The sequence below is a fragment of the Ranitomeya imitator genome, chromosome 2 (assembly GCF_032444005.1).
Source record: "Ranitomeya imitator isolate aRanImi1 chromosome 2, aRanImi1.pri, whole genome shotgun sequence".
Taxonomy (NCBI): Eukaryota; Metazoa; Chordata; class Amphibia; order Anura; family Dendrobatidae; genus Ranitomeya; species Ranitomeya imitator.
In genome coordinates this window covers 452607871-452634066 of record NC_091283.1, presented here as the reverse complement: position 1 = coordinate 452634066, position 26196 = coordinate 452607871, and positions in this window count along the sequence as shown.

The window sequence follows — 26196 nt, the reverse complement described above, 5'->3', positions numbered from 1 at the left end:
TGTCACCCCCATAGGTAGGGACAATAAAAAAAAATTAAGAATTTTTTTTTTTCCACTAAGGTTAGAATAGGGTTAGGGTTAGGGGTAGGGTTAGGGGTAGGGTTAGGGTTAGGGTATTTTCAGCCATTTTAACCCTAAAAAAATTCCTAGAAAACACACAGAGTCTGCATAGAAAACTGCATAAAAAAAAGGATAAAAAAAAGGATCAAAAAACGCATCAAAAAACGCATCAAAAAAGGACCAAAAAAGGACCAAAAAAAGGACCTGCGTTTTCTGCCAAGAGCTGCAGTTTTTTAAAAAACAGTCCTGAAAAAAAAAAGGATGGAAATCAGGAACGTGTGAACATACCCTTCTACTGACAAGTAAACAGTCAACGAGGATGGCAGGCAGCAAGGATTCTGGGAGATATGTGGCGGAGGGAGCAGGGTGACAGCAGCACAGAGTATTTCAGGAGAGCAGTGTGCAGGTCTATGGGGGGGCCCCCTGTTTGGTGCGCGGAGCAGCCAGGGATTGTACATACAGAGCTGTCTTTTATACACATGGATGGACCGTCTGCTCCACAGAAATCCAGGAAACATTTCTGCGGATTGATGGCCTGGTCTGATCCAGACTTTGCATGCAGACCCCATTCCCCTCCTCAGATCCTGTCCTAGCAATGTGTGAAAGCGAGGTGACAGGTGCAGTCGGGGTGACGCTGGGAAGGAAATGTAGCCATATAGTAACGATAAAAATGAGACCCCTCTCTTCAGCTACCTCACCAGCCTTCCCCTGACTGCACCTAACTGGAGGTCATGCTGCCCCCTCTATTACCCCAGACCCGCGTGCAGGTGCTCAGCCAGAACCACTATAGAATGGGTCCACTTTCTGAAGATAATACTGCCATAGTGTTCTCACATAATACCGCCATATAGATCACACACAATACTATCAAATAGATCACACAATACTGTCATACAGTTCTCACATAATACCACCATATAGATCACACATAATACCGCCAGTGTTCTCACATACCGCCATATAGATCACACATAATACCGCCAGTGTTCTCACATACCACCATATAGATCACACATAATACCGCCAGTGTTCTCACATACCACCATATAGATCACACATAATACCGCCAGTGTTCTCACATACCACCATATGCTTCTCACATAATACCGCCATATAGATCACCCATAATGCCGCCACATAGATCTCACATGTATTGTAAATAAAGAATCGGCCAGAATAAAGTCCTTTATTAATCTTTTTTATACCATACCGAACGCATAATCCTCGACTCCCTCATCTCCCACAACAAAAATAATAAACCACAATGGGGAAAGACACGCAGGGGGGAGAGGAGTGCATAGGAGAGGATTAGATACTGACTGCTGAGCCGTGTATCTAATCCTGTCCTGTGTGATACTGTGCTGCGCCGTGTATCTAATCCTATCTTGTGTGATACTGTACACAGGACAGGATTAGCTACACAAGACTAGATTAGCTACACATGACAGAGGAAGCAGTGGTAGATGGTATATAGAGGCAGGCAGCAGTGGTAGATGGTATATAGAGGCAGGCAGCAGTGGTAGATGGTATATAGAGACAGGCAGCAGTGGTAGATGGTATATAGAGGCAGGCAGCAGTGGTAGATGGTATATAGAGACAGACAGCAGTGGTAGATGGTATATAGAGGCAGGTAGCAGTGGTAGATGGTATATAGAGGCAGGCAGCAGTGGTAGATGGTATATAGAGGCAGGCAGCAGTGGTAGATGGTATATAGAGACAGGCAGCAGTGGTAGATGGTATATAGAGGCAGGCAGCAGTGGTAGATGGTATATAGAGGCAGGCAGCAGTGGTAGGTGGTATACAGAGGCAGGCAGCAGTGGTAGGTGGTATACAGAGGCAGGTAGCGGTGCTATACAGAAGCAGGTAGCAGTGGTATATAGGAGCAGGTAGCAGTGGTATATAGGGGCTGGTAGCAGTGGTATATAGGAGCAGGTAGCAGTGGTATATAGGGGCAGGTAGCAGTGGTATATAAGGGCTGGTAGCAGTGGTATATAGGGACAGGTAGCAGTGGTATATAGGAGCAGATAGCAGTGGTATATAGGGCCAGGTAGCAGTGGTATATAGGAGCAGGTAGCAGTGGTATATAAGGGCTGGTAGCAGTGGTATATAGGGACAGGTAGCAGTGGTATATAGGAGCAGGTAGCAGTGGTATATAGGGCCAGGTAGCAGTGGTATATAGGGGCAGGTAGCAGTGGTATATAAGGGCTGGTAGCAGTGGTATATAGGAGCAGATAGCAGTGGTATATAGGGCCAGGTAGCAGTGGTATATAGGGGCAGGTAGCAGTGGTATATAGGAGCAGGTAGCAGTGGTATATAAGGGCTGGTAGCAGTGGTATATAGGAGCAGGTAGCAGTGGTATAAAGGGGCAGGTAGCAGTGGTATATAGGAGCAGGTAGCAGTGGTATATAGGGGCAGGTAGCAGTGGTATATAGGAGCAGGTAGCAGTGGTATATAGGGGCAGGTAGCAGTGGTATATAGGGGCAGGTAGCAGTGGTATACAGGGGCAGGTAGCAGTGGTATATAGGAGCAGGTAGCAGTGGTATATAAGGGCTGGTAACAGTGGTATATAGGAGCAGGTAGCAGTGGTATATAAGGGCTGGTAGCAGTGGTATATAGGAGCAGGTAGCAGTGGTATATAGGAGCAGGTAGCAGTGGTATATAGGAGCAGGTAGCAGTGGTATATAGGAGCAGGTAGCAGTGGTATAAAGGGGCAGGTAGCAGTGGTATATAGGAGCAGGTAGCAGTGGTATATAGGGGCAGGTAGCAGTGGTATATAGTAGCAGGTAGCAGTGGTATATAGGGGCAGGTAGCAGTGGTATATAGGGGCAGGTAGCAGTGGTATACAGGGGCAGGTAGCAGTGGTATACAGGGGCAGGTAGCAGAGGTATATAGGAGCAGGTAGCAGTGGTATATAAGGGCTGGTAGCAGTGGTATATAGGAGCAGGTAGCAGTGGTATATAAGGGCTGGTAGCAGTGGTATATAGGAGCAGGTAGCAGTGGTATATAGGAGCAGGTAGCAGTGGTATATAAGGGCTGGTAGCAGTGGTATATAGGAGCAGGTAGCAGTGGTATAAAGGGGCAGGTAGCAGTGGTATATAGGAGCAGGTAGCAGTGGTATATAGGGGCAGGTAGCAGTGGTATATAGGGGCAGGTAGCAGTGGTATATAGGGGCAGGTAGCAGTGGTATACAGGGGCAGGTAGCAGTGGTATAAAGGGGCAGGTAGCAGTGGTATATAGGGGCAGGTAGCAGTGGTATATAGGGGCAGGTAGCAGTGGTATACAGGGGCAGGTAGCAGTGGTATTTAGGAGCAGGTAGCAGTGGTATATAAGGGCTGGTAGCAGTGGTATATAGGAGCAGGTAGCAGTGGTATATAAGGGCTGGTAGCAGTGGTATATAGGAGCAGGTAGCAGTGGTATATAGGAGCAGGTAGCAGTGGTATATAAGGGCTGGTAGCAGTGGTATATAGGAGCAGGTAGCAGTGGTATAAAGGGGCAGGTAGCAGTGGTATATAGGAGCAGGTAGCAGTGGTATATAGGGGCAGGTAGCAGTGGTATATAGGGGCAGGTAGCAGTGGTATATAGGGGCAGGTAGCAGTGGTATACAGGGGCAGGTAGCAGTGGTATATAGGGGCAGGTAGCAGTGGTATATAGGGGCAGGTAGCAGTGGTATATAGGGGCAGGTAGCAGTGGTATACAGGGGCAGGTAGCAGTGGTATTTAGGAGCAGGTAGCAGTGGTATATAGGGGCAGGTAGCAGTGGTATATAGGGGCAGGTAGCAGTGGTATATAGGAGCAGGTAGCAGTCGTATATAGGGGCAGGTAGCAGTGGTATATAGGAGCAGGTAGCAGTGGTATATAGGAGCAGGTAGCAGTGGTATAAAGGGGCAGGTAGCAGTGGTATATAGGAGCAGGTAGCAGTGGTATATAGGGGCAGGTAGCAGTGGTATATAGGGGCAGGTATATAGGAGCAGGTAGCAGTCGTATATAGGGGCAGGTAGCAGTGGTATATAGGAGCAGGTAGCAGTGGTATATAGGAGCAGGTAGCAGTGGTATAAAGGGGCAGGTAGCAGTGGTATATAGGAGCAGGTAGCAGTGGTATATAGGGGCAGGTAGCAGTGGTATAAAGGGGCAGGTAGCAGTGGTATATAGGAGCAGGGCTGGTAGCAGTGGTATATAGGAGCAGGTAGCAGTGGTATATAGGAGCAGGTAGCAGTGGTATATAGGAGCAGGTAGCAGTGGTATATAGGAGCAGGTAGCAGTGGTATAAAGGGGCAGGTAGCAGTGGTATATAGGAGCAGGTAGCAGTGGTATATAGGGGAAGGTAGCAGTGGTATATAGGAGCAGGTAGCAGTGGTATATAGGGGCAGGTAGCAGTGGTATATAGGGGCAGGTAGCAGTGGTATACAGGGGCAGGTAGCAGTGGTATACAGGGGCAGGTAGCAGTGGTATATAGGAGCAGGTAGCAGTGGTATATAGGAGCAGGTAGCAGTGGTATATAGGAGCAGGTAGCAGTGGTATAAAGGGGCAGGTAGCAGTGGTATATAGGAGCAGGTAGCAGTGGTATATAGGGGCAGGTAGCAGTGGTATATAGGAGCAGGTAGCAGTGGTATATAGGAGCAGGTAGCAGTGGTATAAAGGGGCAGGTAGCAGTGGTATATAGGAGCAGGTAGCAGTGGTATATAAGGGCTGGTAGCAGTGGTATATAGGAGCAGGTAGCAGTGGTATATAAGGGCTGGTAGCAGTGGTATATAGGAGCAGGTAGCAGTGGTATATAGGAGCAGGTAGCAGTGGTATATAAGGGCTGGTAGCAGTGGTATATAGGAGCAGGTAGCAGTGGTATAAAGGGGCAGGTAGCAGTGGTATATAGGAGCAGGTAGCAGTGGTATATAGGGGCAGGTAGCAGTGGTATATAGGGGCAGGTAGCAGTGGTATATAGGGGCAGGTAGCAGTGGTATACAGGGGCAGGTAGCAGTGGTATATAGGGGCAGGTAGCAGTGGTATATAGGGGCAGGTAGCAGTGGTATATAGGGGCAGGTAGCAGTGGTATACAGGGGCAGGTAGCAGTGGTATTTAGGAGCAGGTAGCAGTGGTATATAAGGGCTGGTAGCAGTGGTATATAGGAGCAGGTAGCAGTGGTATATAAGGGCTGGTAGCAGTGGTATATAGGAGCAGGTAGCAGTGGTATATAGGAGCAGGTAGCAGTGGTATATAAGGGCTGGTAGCAGTGGTATATAGGAGCAGGTAGCAGTGGTATAAAGGGGCAGGTAGCAGTGGTATATAGGAGCAGGTAGCAGTGGTATATAGGGGCAGGTAGCAGTGGTATATAGGGGCAGGTAGCAGTGGTATATAGGGGCAGGTAGCAGTGGTATACAGGGGCAGGTAGCAGTGGTATATAGGGGCAGGTAGCAGTGGTATATAGGGGCAGGTAGCAGTGGTATATAGGGGCAGGTAGCAGTGGTATACAGGGGCAGGTAGCAGTGGTATTTAGGAGCAGGTAGTAGTGGTATATAGGGGCAGGTAGCAGTGGTATATAGGGGCAGGTAGCAGTGGTATATAGGAGCAGGTAGCAGTCGTATATAGGGGCAGGTAGCAGTGGTATATAGGAGCAGGTAGCAGTGGTATATAGGAGCAGGTAGCAGTGGTATAAAGGGGCAGGTAGCAGTGGTATATAGGAGCAGGTAGCAGTGGTATATAGGGGCAGGTAGCAGTGGTATAAAGGGGCAGGTAGCAGTGGTATATAGGAGCAGGTAGCAGTGGTATATAGGGGCAGGTAGCAGTGGTATATAGGAGCAGGTAGCAGTGGTATATAGGAGCAGGTAGCAGTGGTATATAGGAGCAGATAGCAGTGGTATATAGGAGCAGGTAGCAGTGGTATAAAGGGGCAGGTAGCAGTGGTATATAGGAGCAGGTAGCAGTGGTATATAGGGGCAGGTAGCAGTGGTATATAGGAGCAGGTAGCAGTGGTATATAGGAGCAGGTAGCAGTGGTATATAGGAGCAGGTAGCAGTGGTATATAGGAGCAGGTAGCAGTGGTATATAGGAGCAGGTAGCAGTGGTATAAAGGGGCAGGTAGCAGTGGTATATAGGAGCAGGTAGCAGTGGTATATAGGGGCAGGTAGCAGTGGTATATAGGAGCAGGTAGCAGTGGTATATAGGAGCAGGTAGCAGTAGTATATAGGAGCAGATAGCAGTGGTAAATAGGGGCAGGTAGCAGTGGTATATAGGGGCAGGTAGCAGTGGTATATAGGAGCAGGTAGCAGTGGTATATAGGGGCAGGTAGCAGTGGTATATAGGGGCTAGTAGGAGTGGTATATAGGGGCTGGTAGCAGTGGTATATAGGAGCAGGTAGCAGTGGTATATAAGGGCTGGTAGCAGTGGTATATAGGGACAGGTAGCAGTGGTAGATGCATAAGAAAATAAAAACTCTGTACTTACCTTCAGTCCTCTTCCAGGAAGTGCTGAGTCATGTTCAGGGCAGAGCAGTGTGACGATCTCCCTGCTCTGCTCTGAACAGGTCGGCAGTGAGCAGTGATTGCAGCCTGTGCTGTAATACTAAGTACAGGCTGCAATCACAGCTCCTGGCTGCAGATACTCACCCCGACCCTCGCTCCCAGGAGCAGCTTCTCCCTGGCAGCTCCTGCTATGATCGCACACACTGAGCTGTGTGTGCGATGACAGAGGAAAAAAACAAAATGGCCGCGATCTCCTCTCACAGCTGTGATGTAGCAGCCCAGGGGGCGTGCCCAAGTCACAGCTGAGAGGCAGGAGAAGCGGCCTCAATGAAAGAGAAGCGGTCGGAGCCCGACTGTTGGCTCCTATGCCCATGGCTGCCGTAAGTGAGGTGTGCAAGTGTCGTGCCCAGACACTTACACCCACACTAATGAAAATGGCGGCCTCCAGTGGCAAAAGTAAAAATGAATAAATAAAAAAGTATTAAAGTACTACATTTACTTTTGTATTAAAAATAATTGATTATATAATCAATAATAATACAAAAACTAAAATCACGGCACCCTCCCTTTAAGCATAAAAATACATCTTTTTGATTCTAAACATACGCCAACTAATCCCTGACTTGTGTTTCAGGGTGTTTGCTCCTTTTCAATACAAAGCGTTGGTTAGTCTCTAATTCTTCCATTGTCAAACCTTTGCATTTACGGTTTTCAACATTTTTTCCCATTTTAGTTTGGTATCACCTTCCCTACCAAATTTAACCCCTTGTATCTTAACCCCTTTACCCCCAAGAGTGGTTTGCACGTTAATGACTAGGCCAATTTTTAAAATTCTGACCACTGTCCCTTTATGAGGTTATAACTCTGGAACGCTTCAACGGATCTTGGCGATTCTGACATTGTTTTCTCGTGACATATTGTACTTCTTGATAGTGGTAAAATTTCTTTGATATTACCTGTGTTTGTTTGTGAAAAAAATGGAAATTTGGCAAAAATTTAGAAAATTTTGCAATTTTCCAACTTTGAATTTTTATGCAATTAAATCACAGAGATATGTCACACAAAATACTTAATAAGTAACATTTCCCATATGTCTACTTTACATCAGCACAATTTTGGAACCCAAATTTTTTTTTGTTAGGGAGTTATAAGGGTTAAAATTTGACCAGCAATTTCTCATTTTTACAACACCATTTTTTTTTTAGAGACAACATCTCATTTGAAGTCATTTTGAGGGGTCTATATGATAGAAAATACCCAAGTGTGACACCATTCTAAAAACTGCACCCCTCAAGGTGCTCAAAACCACATCCAAGAAGTTTATTAACCCTTCAGGTGTTTCACAGGAATTTTTTGAATGTTTAAATAAAAATGAACATTTAACTTTTTTTCACAAAAAATTTACTTCAGCTCCAATTTGTTTTATTTTACCAAGAGTAACAGGCGCAAATGGACCCCAAAGTTGTTGTACAATTTGTCCTGAGTACACTTGACTGAGCACTTTGACCCACCTAGGGCTTCACAGAAGTTTATAATGCAGAGCCGTAAAATAAAAAATCATATTTTTTCACAAAAATGATTTTTTTGCCCCCAATTTTTTTATTTTCCTAAGGGTAAGAGAAGAAATTGGACCCCAAAAGTTGTTGTATAATTTGTCCTGATTACGCTGATACCCCATATGTGGGGGTAAACCACTGTTTGGGCGCATGGGAGAGCTCGGAAGGGAAGGAGCGCTGTTTGACTCTTCAATGCAAAATTGACAGGAATTGAGATGGGACACCATGTTGTGTTTGGAGAGCCACTGATGTGCCTAAACATTGAAACCCCCCACAAGTGACACCATTTTGGAAAGTAGACCCCCTAAGGAACTTATCTCAATATGTGGTGAGCACTTTGACCCACCTAGGGCTTCACAGAAGTTTATAATGCGGAGCCGTAAAAATAAAAAAATAAAAATATTCCCACAAAAATTATTTTTCAGCCCCCAAATTTGTATTTTCCCACGGGTAACAGGAGAAATTGGACCCCAAAAGTTGTTGTCCAATTTGTCCTGAGTACGCTGATACCCCATATGTTGGGGTAAACCCCTGTTTGGGCACACGGGAGAGCTCGAAAGGGAAGAAGCACTGTTTTGCTTTTTCAACGCAGATTTGGCTGGCATTGAGATCGAACACCATGTCGCGTTTGGAGAGCCCCTGATGTGCCTAAACAGTGGAAACCCCCAATTATAACTGAAACCCTAATCCAAACACACCCCTAACCCTAATCCCAACGGGTAACTCTAACCACACCTCTAACCCTGACACACCCCTAACCCTAATCCCAACCCTTTTCCCAACCGTAGATGTAGCCCCAACCCTAACCCTAACTTTAGCCCCAATCCTAACCCTAACTTTAGCCCCAACCCTAACTGTAGCCCCAACCCTAACCCTAGCCCTAACCCTAGCCCTAGCCCTAATCCTAAGCCTAGCCCTAACCCTAACCCTAGCCCTAACCCTAATGGGAAAATGGAAATAAATACATAAATAAATACATTTTTTAAATTTTTTAACTTTTCCCTAACTAAGGGGGTGATGAAGGGGGGTTTGATTTACTATATATAGCAGGTTTTTTAGCGGATCTTTATGATTGGCAGCCGTCACACACTGAAAGACGCTTTTTATTGCAAAAAATATTTTTTGTGTTACCACATTTTGAGAGCTATAATTTTTCCATATTTGGGTCCACAGAGTCATGTGAGGTATTGTTTTTTGCGGGACGAGTTGACGTTATTATTGATAACATTTTCGGGCACGTGATATTTTTTGATCACTTTTTATTCCGATTTTTGTGAGGCAGAATGACCAAAAACCAGCTATTCATGAATTTCGTTTGGGGGAAGCGTTTATACCGTTCTGCGTTTGGTAAAACTGATAAAGCAGTTTTATTCTTCGGGTCAGTACGATTAAGCTGGTTTCACACTTGCGTTTTGATCTGCAGTGTTTGTACCGCATATAAACGCATGCGTTTTTTTTCTATGTTTAACACTAAAAGCGTTTTTTTGCTGCATGCGTCCTGCCGCGGAAATGCAACATGTAGTAATTTTCAGGGGCGTCTTTTTGGAGCATGTAAACGCATGCGTTCGTTTGCGTTTGATTTGCGTCAAAAAATACATTGGTGTCTATGGAAACGCATGCGTTTTTACACACATGCGTTTGGTTGCGTTTTTGAACGCATGCTTTTCAATTAAGATAACCATGTCTAGACACTGATAAGCCACCCCCTACCATCAAGGTGATAAAAGGTAGGTTGGGGACAGTTTCAGGACACTTCTCACCAGACTCTCAAGAAGACAAGACACTGGAAGGCCGCATTTTGGAGGACAAGACCCTGATCAATGTGAGTATATCCTAGCCAATGCCTTTATTTTCTATTTTTTGGCTCTACATGTCCTAATTTCTTCCATTTCTTTCTTTCTTCATGCATCAGAATGTCTTCTTCGGAGTCTTCATCTGGTGAGGAGTTTGAGCCACGTCAGTCGGAAGTGGAGCATGTCAGTGAGGTGAATATTTGCCTCTTCAGCTTGGTAAGTATTCACTGTCACATCGACACATGTGACAATTTGATTTTTCCTTTTTTTTAGAGCACTTCTACTGAGGCACAGACCGGGCAGGAGCAGCGGAGTCAAGCTCCGGTGGGAAGACGGCAGCGGGTACGTATACAAGGCTGACTGTCCTCATTGTAATATTCTTGAATCTTCCTTTCTTTACACTCGTATTTCTTTAATTTTTTCTTCTGGAATCCTTTTGTATGTTGACTTTCGTATTCATGCCATTTCTCATCATCTGCTCTCTTTCTTTTCTTTATGCAATTGAGCAAACTTTAATGACTTTCTTTAATTTTTAGGTTTCACAACGGGACGATGACCTGATCGACAACGACCTCCTAATCACACTGGTCCAGGAGCGAGTTCCGTTGTGGGACAGCCGGGATCCACTGCATTCGATGAACACCACGCTCCACCGTTTATGGAATGAGGTGGCCCAAGCGATGTGGGATGGCTGGGACAATGCCCCACCACGGGTCCGTAGTGCATTTAGTAAGTATTGCACTGCAGTGTGAAGCAACAGAGACCTTGGCCGTGCTCTCTTGACTGTGTGTGATGAAAGAAACTCTCCGGAGTTTCTCTCATCACACACAGTTGTCTGTGCACGGGAAAAAGTCAATTTTCTGACCATAATGTGTTTTTTTTTAACAGTGGACAACGTAAAAACACGTTGGCGTTCGATGAAGGACCGCTTCAACAAAGACGTGCGCCAAGAGAGTTGTGCTGCCAGTGGTTCAGGAGCAAGGATCCGAAAGTACAAGTATCATCGCATACTGTCATTTTTAAGACCGGTCCTTGTCCAGAGAACGTAAGTTTTGTCACATGCTTTTGGTTGTATTGTATTGACATAATCTGTATTTTAAAATTCCACAGGATTTAGCGTCTGGTTATTTTTTGGTATTAATTTTCTGTTTCCTTTCTTCAGAGCACACACATCAGGACTGTCGGCCCAGGTTCTGGAGCGGTCCTTCATCCTGCAGCCACGGACCCATCCCAGCCATCCAGCAGCGCAGCAGCAGGTGGGCCTTCCACACTAACTGGAGACCAGGGAGCTGGCCCATCAGGTCTTCCCCTTTCGCAGTCCTCTTCCACTGCCCCATTTTTTGGGGGTTCATCCCGGCAGCGACAGAGGGCTTCGGACAGGTCACTCATGCCCGAGTTTTTGCACTTGAGCTCGGTTTTACACGAAGCAATCAAGGCTTTAGGTGACTGTAGGCGAATGGATGTTTCTCATAACCTCTTGAATGCCCGTATCCAGGAGGTCACCAAAAGCCTTGATCAAGTGAAAGCCAACCTCCAGAGGCCAGCTCATATTTTTTTTAACCAAATTGAGCAGGGCATGTCGGAACACCTTACCCCTGATCTCCAGCTCAGTGTGATGCAGGCCTGCAATGCTGCTTACGTGCAGGCTATGCAGCAGAGTCGGTATTTCTAGCAGACAGTGGCGGCATATCCAACCGTGCCGTCACTGTCATGATTAACCTCAATGCCGACCTCTGCTGCATACCAATGCACGGCCACCACAATTCCTTCCACAGGCGGACTCCACTACAGCGCCAACACCATGACGAGAGCAGTTGGACATCCCACCGTAACCACCGTGACAACCGCTGCTCCGGCTTGGACCTCCTCCACTGACACCACGATGCAGCAGGACCCTGGCATGGCTTTCAGGACCGCCCCCACCACGATGCAGCAGGACCCTGGCGTGGCTTTTCGGACCGGCCCCACCACGATGCAGCAGGACCCTGGCATGGCTTTCAGGACCACCCCCACCACGATGCAGCAGGACCCTGGCATGCCTTTCCGGACCGGCCCCACCACGATGCAGCAGGACCCTGGCATGGCTTTCACGACCGCCCCCACCACGATGCAGCAGGACCCTGGCATGCCTTTACGGACCGACCCCACCACGATGCAGCAGGACCCCGGCGTGGCCGTTTGCTCGACAAGCGCTATGGACTGTGAGACAGTGCAGCCGCCACCACGCTATGGCATATGAGCCCACCAAGATGTCCCCCTACCAGGCAGAACCAAAAAAAAGTCAGAGAAAAAAAACTCTTAGTATTCCTCCCCCTTCACCTACCGATGTGTCTGTATTGTCAGTTTTGTCTCACCCTTCCAGTGCGTCTCAAGCCTCTCATGTGTCGAGCCCCATCCCCGAACTTCCAGACCCTTCTAGTTTCATTGTCCCTTCTCCTGCCACCTCTGCGTCGTCCATGGTTAGCCAGGCCTCAGTTCTTCACACCCCGCAGTTTATATCACTCTACCCCAAGCCGGCGCCGTAAAAAAAAATACGTTTTTGACTTTGTTAACAAAATAAAACAAGTTTGATTTGCCACAATTATGTTTGGTTTATTGTGTCTATCGCCGCCGGCAACACACACCGTGCGCCAAGAAACTTCGCCACACACTTATTTTTGGGGCAACAACATATCTCCAGTAGTTAAAAATACAAGACTGCAGCTACAGTTAGGTCCATATATATTTGGACAGAGACAACATTTTTCTAATTTTGGTTATAGACATTACCACAATGAATTTTAAACAAAACAATTCAGATGCAGTTGAAGTTCAGACTTTCAGCTTTCATTTGAGGGTATCCACATTAAAATTGGATGAAGGGTTTAGGAGTTTCAGCTCCGTAACATGTGCCACCCTGTTTTTAAAGGGACCATAAGTAATTGGACAATTGACTCCAAGGCTGTTTCATGGACAGGTGTGGGCAATCCCTTCGTTATGTAATTATCAATTAAGCAGATAAAAGGCCTGGAGTTGATTTGAGGTGTGGTGCACGCATTTGGAAGGTTTTGCTGGGAAGTAAACATGTGGGCAAAGGAGCTCTCCATGCAGGTGAAACAAGCCATCCTTAAGCTGCGAAAACAGAAAAAACCCATCCGAGAAATTGCTACAATATTAGGAGTGGCAAAATCTACAGTTTGGTACATCCTGAGAAAGAAAGAAAGCTCTGGTGAACTCATCAATGCAAAAAGACCTGGGTGCCCACAGAAGACAACAGTGGTGGATGGTCGCAGAATAATCTCCATGGTGAAGAGAAACCCCTTCACAACAGCCAACCAAGTGAACAACACTCTCCAGGAGGTAGGCGTATCAATATCCAAATCTACCATAAAGAGAAGACTGCATGAAAGTAAATACAGAGGGTTTACTGCACGGTGCAAGCCACTCATAAGCATCAAGAATAAAAAGGCTAGACTGGACTTTGCTAAAAAACATCTAAAAAAGCCAGCACAGTTCTGGAAGAACATTCTTTGGACAGATGAAACCAACATCAACCTCTACCAGAATGATGGAAAGAGAAAAGTATGGCAAAGGCGTGGTACAGCTCATGATCCAAAGCATACCACATCATCTGTAAAACACGGCGGAGGCAGTGTGATGGCTTGGGCATGCATGGCTGCCAGTGGCACTGGGTCACTTGTGTTTATTGATGATGTGACACAGGACAGAAGTAGCCGAATGAATTCTGAGGTATTCAGAGCCATACTGTGTGCTCAGATCCAGCCAAATGCAGCAAAACTGATTGGTCGTCGTTTCATACTACAGATGGACAATGACCCAAAACATAAAGCCAAAGCAACCCAGGAGTTTATTAAAGCAAAGAAGTGGAATATTCTTGAATGGCCAAGTCAGTCACCTGATCTCAACCCAATTGAGCAGCATTTCACTTGTTAAAGACTAAACTTCAGACAGAAAGGCCCACGAACAAACAGCAACTGAAAACCACCACAGTGAAGGCCTGGCAGAGCTTCAAAAAGAATGAAACACAGCATCTGGTGATGTCCATGAGTTCAAGACTTCAGGAAGTCATTGCCAACAAAGGGTTTTCAACCCAAGTACTAAAAATGAACATTTAATTTAAAATTATTGACTCTGTCCAATTACTTTTGGTCCCTTTAAAAACAGGGTGGCACATGTTAAGGAGCTGACACTCCTAAACCCTTCATCCAATTTTAATGTGGATACCCTCAAATGAAAGCTGAAAGTCTGAACTTCAACTGCATCTGAATTGTTTTGTTTAAAATGCATTGTGGTAATGTCTATAACCAAAATTAGAAAAATGTTGTCCCTGTCCAAATATATATGGACCTAACTGTATATGTGTGTCTTTAGTATACAGATATGAGGTGGGCCCAAAAAATATAACGTATCTTCATAATCTCTTTTTGTCTATGCCTAGTGTGGCAGTATGAAGAGAAAATGGTGGAAATACAGTGCAGTCCTCTACTGAACAGGCCAGGTGTCCAAAAACTCATAAGTTATGACACCTGACCTGTTGAGTAGATAACTGCCTTGTATAACCACCATTTTTTCTTCTTAATACATACTCTATTACACACAAATTGAGGGGGCAATGGTTGCCACACGCTACATATCTATGCTCACCTGCCCAGGTGTCAGAAATAGTGAATTCATGAGCTTGTATATGTTTATCATGAATTCATTATTTCTGACACCTGACTTGATGAGTATAGATAGCGTGACATTGATTGTCTCTATATTTTGTGTCCAATAGATACATGAGAAGAGAATCATGACGCAATGACATCAACAAGCTTACCAATAAAGCAACATGGCTGCCATTACTAGCAGTATGTGGCCAGTGTTTTATATCAGTATTTGTAAACCAAAACAAGGAGTGGAACAATTAGAGGTCAATTATGATATTAACATAATAACTAGCACCTCTGCCTGTATCACCCACTCCTGGTTTTGGATTACAAAAAATGACATTAAATATAGATCTAATACTGCCCGTTTTTGGGCAACCTTGGTTTGGAGAGGAAAAAGATAGGAGACACAGTCAACACAACCAACACTAAAGTTTATTAATATGAAATATAATTTTCATTCTAGAAAGTTACTGGAAAAGATAAAGTTACAAAAGGACATTTACACTACATTGTCCTGCCATGACACCCGGCCAATATCTGAATCAAAAAAGGCAGCAAATTGGTCCCGCATGAGACCAACGGCTGCAGTTGACCGCAGCGGGTGATGCTGGAAATCATGCAGTGGGTTTACAACTGGTTCATCCAGTTCAATGTTGGGTCACTCCTTAGTCATTATGTAATTGTGGAGAACCACACAGGCTTTGACCACCTCGTCAACTGTTTCCACTTTTAGATTTATGGCTGATGCAGGAATGCGCCATTTAGCGACCAGAATGCAAAAGGTACACTCTACTGTTCTTCGAGCCCTGGTCAGTCTGTAGTTAAAGATCCTTCTAGTGTGGTTCAAGTCCCGACTGGAATAGGGCTTCAGTAAATTCTCACACATCTGGAAGGCGTCATCCCCAACCATAACAAATGGCATCGGTGGACCTTGAGTGTTGGGGAGAGGCTGTGGCGGGGGAAAATTGAAATTGTTGCCATACACATGCCGGCCCATATCCGAGTTTTTAAAAGTCTGGGAATCGTTGGCACGGCCAAAAGCTCCAATGTCCACGGCGATGAAGCGACAGTCCGCATCAGCTATTGCCATGAGCACTACAGAAAAATATTTTTTATAGTTGAAAAACTCCGATCCGGTTCTGGCAGGTTTGATAATGCAGATGTGCTTTCCATCCACCGCTCCTAAACAGTTGGGGAAATCACACACATTCCAGAATTTTTCTGCAATTTCACGCCACATGGCCGCGGTGGGTAGGGGTATAAACTCATCACGGAGTACATTCCACAAAGCCCGACAGGTGTCCACAACTATTCCGGACAGGGTGGATATTCCAAGCCGGTATTGGAAGTGAAGGGATGATAAACTCTCCCCTGTGGCAAGAAATCTAGAAGAAAAACACAAACAAAAAAACAACATTACAATCTATTCTTTTTATGGTGTGTTTACAAAAAAAAAAAAGGAAAATACACAAATAATACATGTCAGAATAACATAAATTTGGACTGTCATTGGTTTAGATTTTGAACGTACCTTAATGTCACCAGCAGACGTTCCTCGGGTGGAATCGCTCTACGGAGCTGGGTGTCCTGTCGCCGTATGGCTCCTTGGACACGAGAAAGCAAATCCCGGAACGATTCTTGCGACATTCTCATGTACTCCTGGAATTTCTCCGGGTTGGCATTCAGCTCGGCATAGAGCGTGTGATAGGCTCCACGGCTCTCACGCAGTTCAATAATGGGGTGGCTCCAAAAACGCCTACGTTGTCTCCTTCTCCATCTTTCTTTCTCCATCTCACTCCCAAGCAAAAGCAGAGGCAAGAAACAGCTTGAAGCTGAAATCCAGGTTGAAATAAAAGCTCTCCATGTGAAGATCCATCATGACACAGGATACAGTAGCAAGCTGTTAAAATTTCAGTAGCCCTAGGATCTATATATAGAGATCCCATCATATACGCCCTCTCTAATCCCATTGGTGGTGTCTGGTTATTTTGATTTTTCTCTTGTGAAATTTCTCTTCTTGCGCACCAAAAACGCAAACGCAGGAAAAAGCGCATGTAAACGCGTACAAACACTGCGTTTTTTTAGCCGCATGCGGTAACGCATCCGTCTAAAAAACGCTGCGTTTGTACGCGTTTACATGCATTTTTTCCTGCACTCGCAGATGCGTTTAAAACGCTGCAGATCAAAACGCAAGTGTGAAACCAGCCTTACAGCGATTCCTCATTTATATCATTTTTTTTAATGTGTTGGCACTTTTATACAATAAAAACTATTTAATAGAAAAAATAATTATTTTTGCATCGCTTTATTCTGAGGACTATAACTTTTTTTATTTTTTCACTGATGATGCTGTATGGTGGCTCATTTTTTGCGGGACAAGATGGTGTTTTCAGCGGTACCATGGTTATTTATATCAGTCTTTTTGATTGCGTGTTATTCCACTTTTTGTTTGGCGGTATGAGAATAAAGCGTTGTTTTTTGCCTAGTTTTTTTTTTTACGGTGTTCACTGAAGGGGTTAACTAGAGATATAGTTTTATAGGAGGGGTCATTACGGACGCGGCGATACTAAATATGTGTACTTTTATTGTTTTTTTTTATTTAGATAAAGAAATGTATTTATATGAAGAATATTTTTTTGGGGTGGGGGGGATTTTTTTTGGAATGTTTTTTTTTTTTTTTTTTTACACATGTGAATAGTTTTTTTTACACAATAACATAGCCCCAGGGGGGGGCATCATGTTATAGTGTAAGGTCGCTGATCTGACACTTTGCTGTGCACTGTGTCAGATCAGCGATCTGACGTGCACTTCTCCTGGCTTCCCGGCCCCCGTTCTGAGCAGGCGCAGTGAAGCCACCTCCCTGCAGGACCCAGATGCCGCGGCCATCTTGGATCCGGGCCTGCAAGGAGGAGGAGGAGGTAAGACACCCTTGCAGCAACGCGATCACATCGCGTTGCTCCGGGGGTCTCAGGGAAGCCCACAGGGAGCCCCCTCCCTGCGCGATGCTTCCCTATACCGCTGGCACACCGCGATCATGTTTGATCGCGGTGTGTTGGGGGTTAATGTGCCAGGGGCGGTCCGTGACCGCTCCTGGCACATAGTGCCGGATGTCAGCTGCGATAGTCAGCTGACACCTGGCCGCAATCGGCCGCGCTCCCCCCGAGAGCGCAGCCAATCGCTATGATGTTGTTGGAATAAGTTTAAATGCAACAACTCCATTCCTGTTGTAGTCTGCATTGAATGTCTATGAGTGTTCATTTGTCAGCTATGCTGTGATTGTTAAAGTTTGTACAAAAAAAAAAAGGTCAGAGGACTCTCACTGATTGCATCATTCTGCTGCTGTTTCCTTCACAGAGAGACATGTGTTACATGGACTAGATTATATCGGTAGTTACTGTCAAAGCTTTCTTATTTTGTTCCAGTTCAAGCTGCATATATTAAACACAGTTTGCCTTACGTTGGATTCTGCTGCTTATATGAAGTAACACGCGCTGCTGTGGTAATACTCCGGCTAACAGGTTATGGGCCCAGCCACCGGAAAGTAAATGGTAAAAAGCCCAGTCACCGGAATAAGCAGCGAGCCAAGCGCAGACAGCACAGAGGAACCCCCGGAATACAAGGACACCGGAACGCAAAGGTACCGCAGTGTACAGAGCACCGGACAGCGCAGCTTAAAGGGCCAGTAACAAACAAAAAAAAAAAAAGGTACAAGAGACAAGAATGTCTACAGAAAGGAATGCAGTGAAGTACACAGTGCCAAGTCTCACAAATCACAATTACAGCTCCTGGAAATTCAAGGTAAAGATGTTACTTATAAGAGAGGGTACATGGAAATGTATTGAACAGCCTGTGCCTGACCCAGTACCGGGTGATTGGCTAGAGACTGATCAGAAAGCACAAAGCACTATTTCCCTCAGCATAGATGATAACCAGATTGTACATGTATGCAAATGTGATACTGCAAAGAAAATGTGGGAAGAATTACAGAAAGTGCATGAAAGGTCAAATCTCAGCAATAAGCTATATCTTATGAGAAAGCTGTATCAGTCTAAATTAAGTGATGGCCAGCATATGCAGGACTATATCAGAAACACCCTAGAGATTGTGGAGCGCCTAAGGGGTATTGGTGAAGAAATTAAAGATTTTCATGTTGCTGCATTACTATTAAGTGGTCTTCCAGAAAGTTATGACACGCTTGTGACTGCATTAGATGCCAGACCAGATGATGAACTCACACTAGAATATGTGAAAGGGAAACTTGCAGATGAATACAAGAGAAAGTCAGAGACTATTAGCAATAATATATGCAAAGCAGAAGCAGCATTAAAGACACAGTACTTTTCTAAAGCTCAGAGTCATTTAAAGGAAACTCGTGAATGTTTTGTCTGTAAAAAGCCTGGTCACCTTAAAGCAGACTGCAGAGTGTGGAAAGCAAGAATGAATCAGTTTAAAAAGCAGGACAGTCATCAAAAGGTTAAAACAGCTGTAAAGAAGGAAGATGCATGTATTGCGACTGCATTTGGGGTCAGCACAAGCCCATATGCAAACCATGTTTGGTGTATTGACTCTGGAGCGACTGCTCACATGACACGTGATAAAGATTTCTTCATTAATCTAGATGAAAGCAAGTCTGAAAAGGTAATTTTAGCTAATGGTCACTATATGACATCAGAAGGAATAGGAGATGGTTATCTCCATTGTCAAGTTCAATCCTCAGCACAAGTCAGAAAAATCCCAGTTAAAGACGTGCTGTATGTTCCCAAACTTGAAAGTAACCTTTTATCTGTAAAGAAGCTTGCACAACAGGGAAATATAGTTACATTTAAGGATGACAGATGCATCATTTCAAAGAAGGGTCATACCCTTGCCGAAGGAAAAATTAAAGATGAACTTTATCAGCTGAAATGCAATGAAACTGTTTACAGTGCTAGACAAGATTTTTCATAAGGACTGTATTCATGTGTGGCACAGACGCCTAGGCCACAGAGATCCAGAAGCAGTAAAGAAACTAGCTCAACTTGCAAATGGTATTGCAATCAACCAGTGTAATCAAACAATGAAGTGCACAAGTTGCCTAAAAGGGAAAATGTCCAGAAAATCGTTTCCTAAAGTAAGCACTACTAAATCTGCACAGATACTGGATTTGATACATACAGATGTGTGTGGTCCAATGAGTGTTCTTACTCCCAGCAAGAAGAGATATTTTCTCACATTCATTGATGATTATTCCAGATATACTGTTACTTACCTACTTCAAAGTAAAGATGAAGTTCCACAGAAACTTGAAGAATATCTTGCTGCAGTTCTTAACAAATTTGGAAGAATACCAAAGGTACTGCGAGCAGATAATGGAACTGAATATACAAGTGGTAAAGTGCAAACCATCCTGAAAAAGAATGGAATCGTGTTCCAGACAACCGTTCCATACAACCCAGAGCAGAATGGCACAGCAGAGAGAAAGAACCGAACTCTTTGTGAAAGTGGAAGAAGTATGCTATTTGATGGAAACCTACCTACAACATATTGGGGAGAAGCCATCATGACTGCTACCTATCTTCAAAATCGACTGCCAAGTAAAGCTACAAGTAAAACTCCATATGAGCTATGGAACTGTGAGAAGCCCAACCTGAAGCATCTCAGGATATTCGGAAGCAAAACTTTTGTGCATGTTCCCAAAGAAAAACGTTCTAAGTGGGAATCTCATGCAAAGGAAGGAGTTCTTGTGGGGTACAGTGAAACTCAGAAAGGATACAGAATCCTGCACCCACAGACCAACACAGTAACAATCAGCAGAGATGTAGTGATTGATGAAAACTCAGTATCGCTCAAATTTCATGAGGTTACGCAAATAATTCAACCTAAGGAACAAGAATTTCAGTCAGTGATTCCAGACATTGAAGAGAATCTCAAAGAAAATACTGAAGTCTGGATATGCTCTGAAAGTACTGAAAAAGAAACAGAAGAACCAAGCCAACCTCAGGAGATCAGAAGATCAGAAAGATCAAATAAAGGAATTCCAGCTAAACGCCTTTCTTATATGGTCAGATCAATTCCAGAAGAAGAGCCACAGTCATGGCAGGAAATGCAAAAACTGCCTATTCATAAGAAGCAAAAATGGATAAAAGCTGCTGATGAAGAAATGGAATCCCTTCATAAGCTCAAAACATGGGAGCTCACAGAGCTACCTCAAGGCAAGAAAGCAATTGGATGTAAGTGGGTCTTTAAGAACAAATATGACTCCGAAGGTAATGTTCACCGTTTTAAAGCAAGATTGGTCGCAAAAGGATATTCACAAAAATATGGTGAAGATTATGATGCTACTTTTGCTCCAGTTGCCAAGCAAACTACATTCAGAACTTTATTATCCATAGCTGCTGTTCAGCAGATGAAAGTAAGACATTTTGACATCAAAACAGCCTTTCTACATGGAGACATTGAAGAAGAGCTGTACATGACTCAACCAGAAGGCTATGTTAAAAGGGGTAAAGAGAACCTTGTTTGCAGAATGCAAAAATCTCTCTACGGCCTTAAGCAATCAGCAAGAGCATGGAACACTAAGATGAACAAAGTGTTAATCGACGAAGGATTTAAAAGGTCTCAAGCGGATCCATGTTTGTATACAAAAGGTGTATCACAAGATTGGATGTATGTTATTCTATATGTGGATGATGTAATAATAGCGCATCAAGAAGAGAGAGAAATTTCAAAACTAGGTCAAATTCTGAACAAGCATTTCGAGACCAAGGACCTTGGAGATGTGACATACTATTTGGGAATCCAAATCCAGAGAGAGGAAGATGGAAGTTTTCTTCTTAATCAAAATTCTAAAATCTCCACAGTTCTAAACCAGTTTGGAATGTCAGAAGCCAAAGGCATATCAACTCCAATGGATCCATCTTACCTAAAATTGGAAGGAGAAGAAGATCTGCTACCCACAAATGACAGTTACAGACAAGCAGTGGGGGCACTTCTATACATAGCAACCACAACCCGTCCAGATATCTCAGCCACAGTGGGAATTCTCTGCCGACGTGTAAGCAAGCCACGCCAAAGAGATTGGAATGCAATTAAGAGACTTCTTCAGTATCTTAAGGCAACCCAAGAGTTAAGTCTAAAGATTTCTGCATCAGGAGATCTAATTCTCAGAGGATATGTAGATGCAGATTGGGCTGGAGACTCAAGTGATCGAAGATCAACAAGTGGTTACTTGTTCAAGTTAGGACACACTTCAATCTCATGGTCCAGTAGAAAACAAGTGTCAGTTGCATTGTCTTCTACAGAAGCAGAATATACATCAGCTGCTCATGCAAGTCAAGAGTTAATTTGGTTGAAGCAACTTTTGGAAGAATTCGGCAAACCACTAGCTGAACCAACTGTTATCTATGAGGACAACCAAGGATGTATCAAGCTCGCCAGCAGTGAAAGGATAAGTGCAAGAACAAAGCACATTGATGTTAAACATCATCACTTGCGTGACTTAGTAGAGCGTGAAGTTCTAAAGTTTGTTTACTGTGAATCTGACAAGATGTTAGCAGATGTTTTGACAAAGCCATTGTCAAGAGCCAAGTTTGAAGAATTCAGAACTGCAATGGGACTAACAGGATAAGCAGTTGTTGAGTGGGGGTGTTGGAATAAGTTTAAATGCAACAACTCCATTCCTGTTGTAGTCTGCATTGAATGTCTATGAGTGTTCATTTGTCAGCTATGCTGTGATTGTTAAAGTTTGTACAAAAAAAAAAAGGTCAGAGGACTCTCACTGATTGCATCATTCTGCTGCTGTTTCCTTCACAGAGAGACATGTGTTACATGGACTAGATTATATCGGTAGTTACTGTCAAAGCTTTCTTATTTTGTTCCAGTTCAAGCTGCATATATTAAACACAGTTTGCCTTACGTTGGATTCTGCTGCTTATATGAAGTAACACGCGCTGCTGTGGTAATACTCCGGCTAACAGATGTACTATCCTGTCGGTGGTCATACGGGCCCACGCCACCTCAACGGGATAGTACGTCATATGTCAGAAAGGGGTTAATGTAGGTGGTGGCTTTAGCAAACTACAGCAGATCAATGCCAGCATCTGTACTTAATGTCCAAAGTAGACCAGAAACCTGGAGACTTCTGAGTAATTTATGGTGGCTTCAGATAACATCTGCACATTACGAGGGTTCTATATAACCACGGTCACATCAACCATATACACAACAATATTCATAGGCCAGCAGTGGGGGACTGATTGGTCAGACCTCACCTGGAATACTGTGTCCAGTTTTGGTCACCACATTTTCAAAAAGACATCAACAAACTGGAGCAAGTTCAGAGAAGAATGGTGACCAGTCTGCAAACCATGTCCTATGAGGAACGGTTGCAGGATTTGGGAGTGTTTAGCTTGCAGAAAAGAAGACTGAGAGGAGACTTAATAGCTGTCTACAAATATCTCAAGGGCTGTCACTTGGTAGAAGGGTTATCTTTATTCTCATTTGCACAAGGAAAGACTAGAAGCAATGCGATGAAACTGAATGGGAGGAGACACAGATTAGATATTAGAAAAAACTTTTTGACAGTTAGAGTGATCAATGAGTGGAACAGGCTGCCATGAGAGGTGGTGAGTTCTCCTTCCATGGAAGTTTTCAAACAGAGGCTGGACAGACATCTGTCTGGGATGATTTAGTAAATCCTGCTTTGGACAGGGGGTTGGACTAAATGACCCAGGAGGTCCCTTCCAACTCTATGATTCTACGATTCTATGACATCCCCTGAAAATCACTCTCCTGTATTGACCTCAGAAATGGGTCTATAGCAATAACATACAAGAGTGGACTCAAAAGGTAACACTTAGGTCACCCTCACCTAAACTCCCAAGTTGTGTACAAAGTTCTTAACCAATCTACATATCCACTGCAAAAAAGGGCACCAGTATTTACCTGCCCAAGTCTCAAAAGTCAGAACTAATGCACTGTCAGGATGCAAGAAACCCAGATAGTAAAGATGGTGGCAAGACAGGGGTAAAATACTGATGAGAGACAACCACTCACAACCTACCAATTTATGAAGGGGGTGAATTACTTAGTATTAAATTGCACACAAGCGGATTGTATTGAGGCTCCAGTCACACACAGGTAATGCACAGTGTCTGGCTTAAAGCCTATGAGTGATGCCCATACTATTAGTCTAGGTTGCCTGCCGATGACTATCTAAACGCACCTGGTGAGCGTCATTAGTATATCACTAATGACTATGAGTACATCACTAATAGACTTTAAGCCAGACACTGTGCATTACCCATGTGTTTGACCTGCACTGTATACAAGCCACTTTTGCTCATTAGTTAGCCACTTTTGTTCATTATTTCTGAGACCTGAGCAGGTAAACACTGCTGCCCTTTTGTTGTGTGTGAATTCTTGAATTTTCAGATGATTTTTATTCCTTTTTTTGTGGTTTTGCTTTTAATTTAATGTTAGGACTCACAAGTGTAGGTTGGTGTAGGTTGCGAGCTTGCATACAGTGGGGCAAAAAAGTATTTAGTCAGTCAGCAATAGTGCAAGTTCCACCACTTAAAAAGATGAGAGGCGTCTGTAATTTACATCATGGGTAGACCTCAACTATGGGAGACAAACTGAGAAAAAAAAATCCAGAAAATCACATTGTCTGTTTTTTTTTATCATTTTTTTGCATATTATGGTGGAAAATAAGTATTTGGTCAGAAACAAACAATCAAGATTTCTGGCTCTCACAGACCTGTAACTTCTTCTTTAAGAGTCTCCTCTTTCCTCCACTCATTACCTGTAGTAATGGCACCTGTTTAAACTTGTTATCAGTATAAAAAGACACCTGTGCACACCCTCAAACAGTCTGACTCCAAACTCCACTATGGTGAAGACCAAAGAGCTGTCAAAGGACACCAGAAACAAAATTGTAGCCCTGCACCAGGCTGGGAAGACTGAATCTGCAATAGCCAACCAGCTTGGAGTGAAGAAATCAACAGTGGGAGCAATAATTAGAAAATGGAAGACATACAAGACCACTGATAATCTCCCTCGATCTGGGGCTCCACGCAAAATCCCACCTTGTGGGGTCAGAATGATCACAAGAACGGTGAGCAAAAATCCCAGAACCACGCGGGGGGACCTAGTGAATGAACTGCAGAGAGCTGGGACCAATGTAACAAGGCCTACCATAAGTAACACACTACGCCACCATGGACTCAGATCCTGCAGTGCCAGACGTGTCCCACTGCTTAAGCCAGTACATGTCCGGGCCCATCTGAAGTTTGCTAGAGAGCATTTGGATGATCCAGAGGAGTTTTGGGAGAATGTCCTATGGTCTGATGAAACCAAACTGGAACTGTTTGGTAGAAATACAACTTGTCGTGTTTGGAGGAAAAAGAATACTGAGTTGCATCCATCAAACACCATACTTACTGTAAAGCATGGTGGTGGAAACATCATGCTTTGGGGCTGTTTCTCTGCAAAGGGGCCAGGACGACTGATCCGGGTACATGAAAGAATGAATGGGGCCATGTATCGTGAGATTTTGAGTGCAAACCTCCTTCCATCAGCAAGGGCATTGAAGATGAAACGTGGCTGGGTCTTTCAACATGACAATGATCCAAAGCACACCGCCAGGGCAACGAAGGAGTGGCTTCGTAAGAAGCATTTCAAGGTCCTGGAGTGGCCTAGCCAGCCTCCAGATCTCAACCCTATAGAAAACCTTTGGAGGGAGTTGAAAGTCCGTGTTGCCAAGCGAAAAGCCAAAAACATCACTGCTCTAGAGGAGATGTGCATGGAGGAATGGGCCAACATACCAACAACAGTGTGTGGCAACCTTGTGAAGACTTACAGAAAACGTTTGACCTCTGTCATTGCCAACAAAGGATATATTACAAAGTATTGAGATGAAATTTTGTTTCTGACCAAATACTTATTTTCCACCATAATATGCAAATAAAATGTTAAAAAAACAGACAATGTGATTTTCTGGATTTTTTTTTCTCAGTTTGTCTCCCATAGATGAGGTCTAACTATGATGTAAATTACAGACGCCTCTCATCTTTTTAAGTGGTGGAACTTGCACTATTGCTGACTGACTAAATACTTTTTTGCCCCACTGTATTTTGGCCAAAATATCAACCAATACCTCAAATATTTTTTTGCACATTAATTTTCAGTGTGCAGCCAAGCCCAGCATTTTTGACCTTGTAAACTAGGGTGTCTCTTCTTATTGGGTGCAATTAGATAGTGCTGGGCAGCCCGCCTACTCTAATAGTATGGGTGTCACTAACAGGCTGTAAGCCAGACACTGGGCATTACCTGTGTGTCACCAGCACCCTATACAAGCCGCTTTTGTGCAATTTAATGCAAAAATAAAGTGCATTAGTGCAAGTGATGCAAGAAGCAGGTGTGTTTCAGGTGTGTTTCAATGGCATAATGATGAATCTCCTGACGAAGCCGTTCAGGTGAAGCACACATCAAGGTGCCAGCACTCCCCATTCTGATCTTCCTTTCCTATACATCATGAGCAATGGTATTTGACTTTATTATCATTTGTGGCCATATTCTAGACTGTTTATAGGACTACATGTTGCTTCATTATGCCATGCATGAAACACACCTGCCTCCTGTATCACTTGCAGTAATGTCCATTATTTGAAGCCTGCTGGACATTCTTACTTTATTTGATTGCTTCT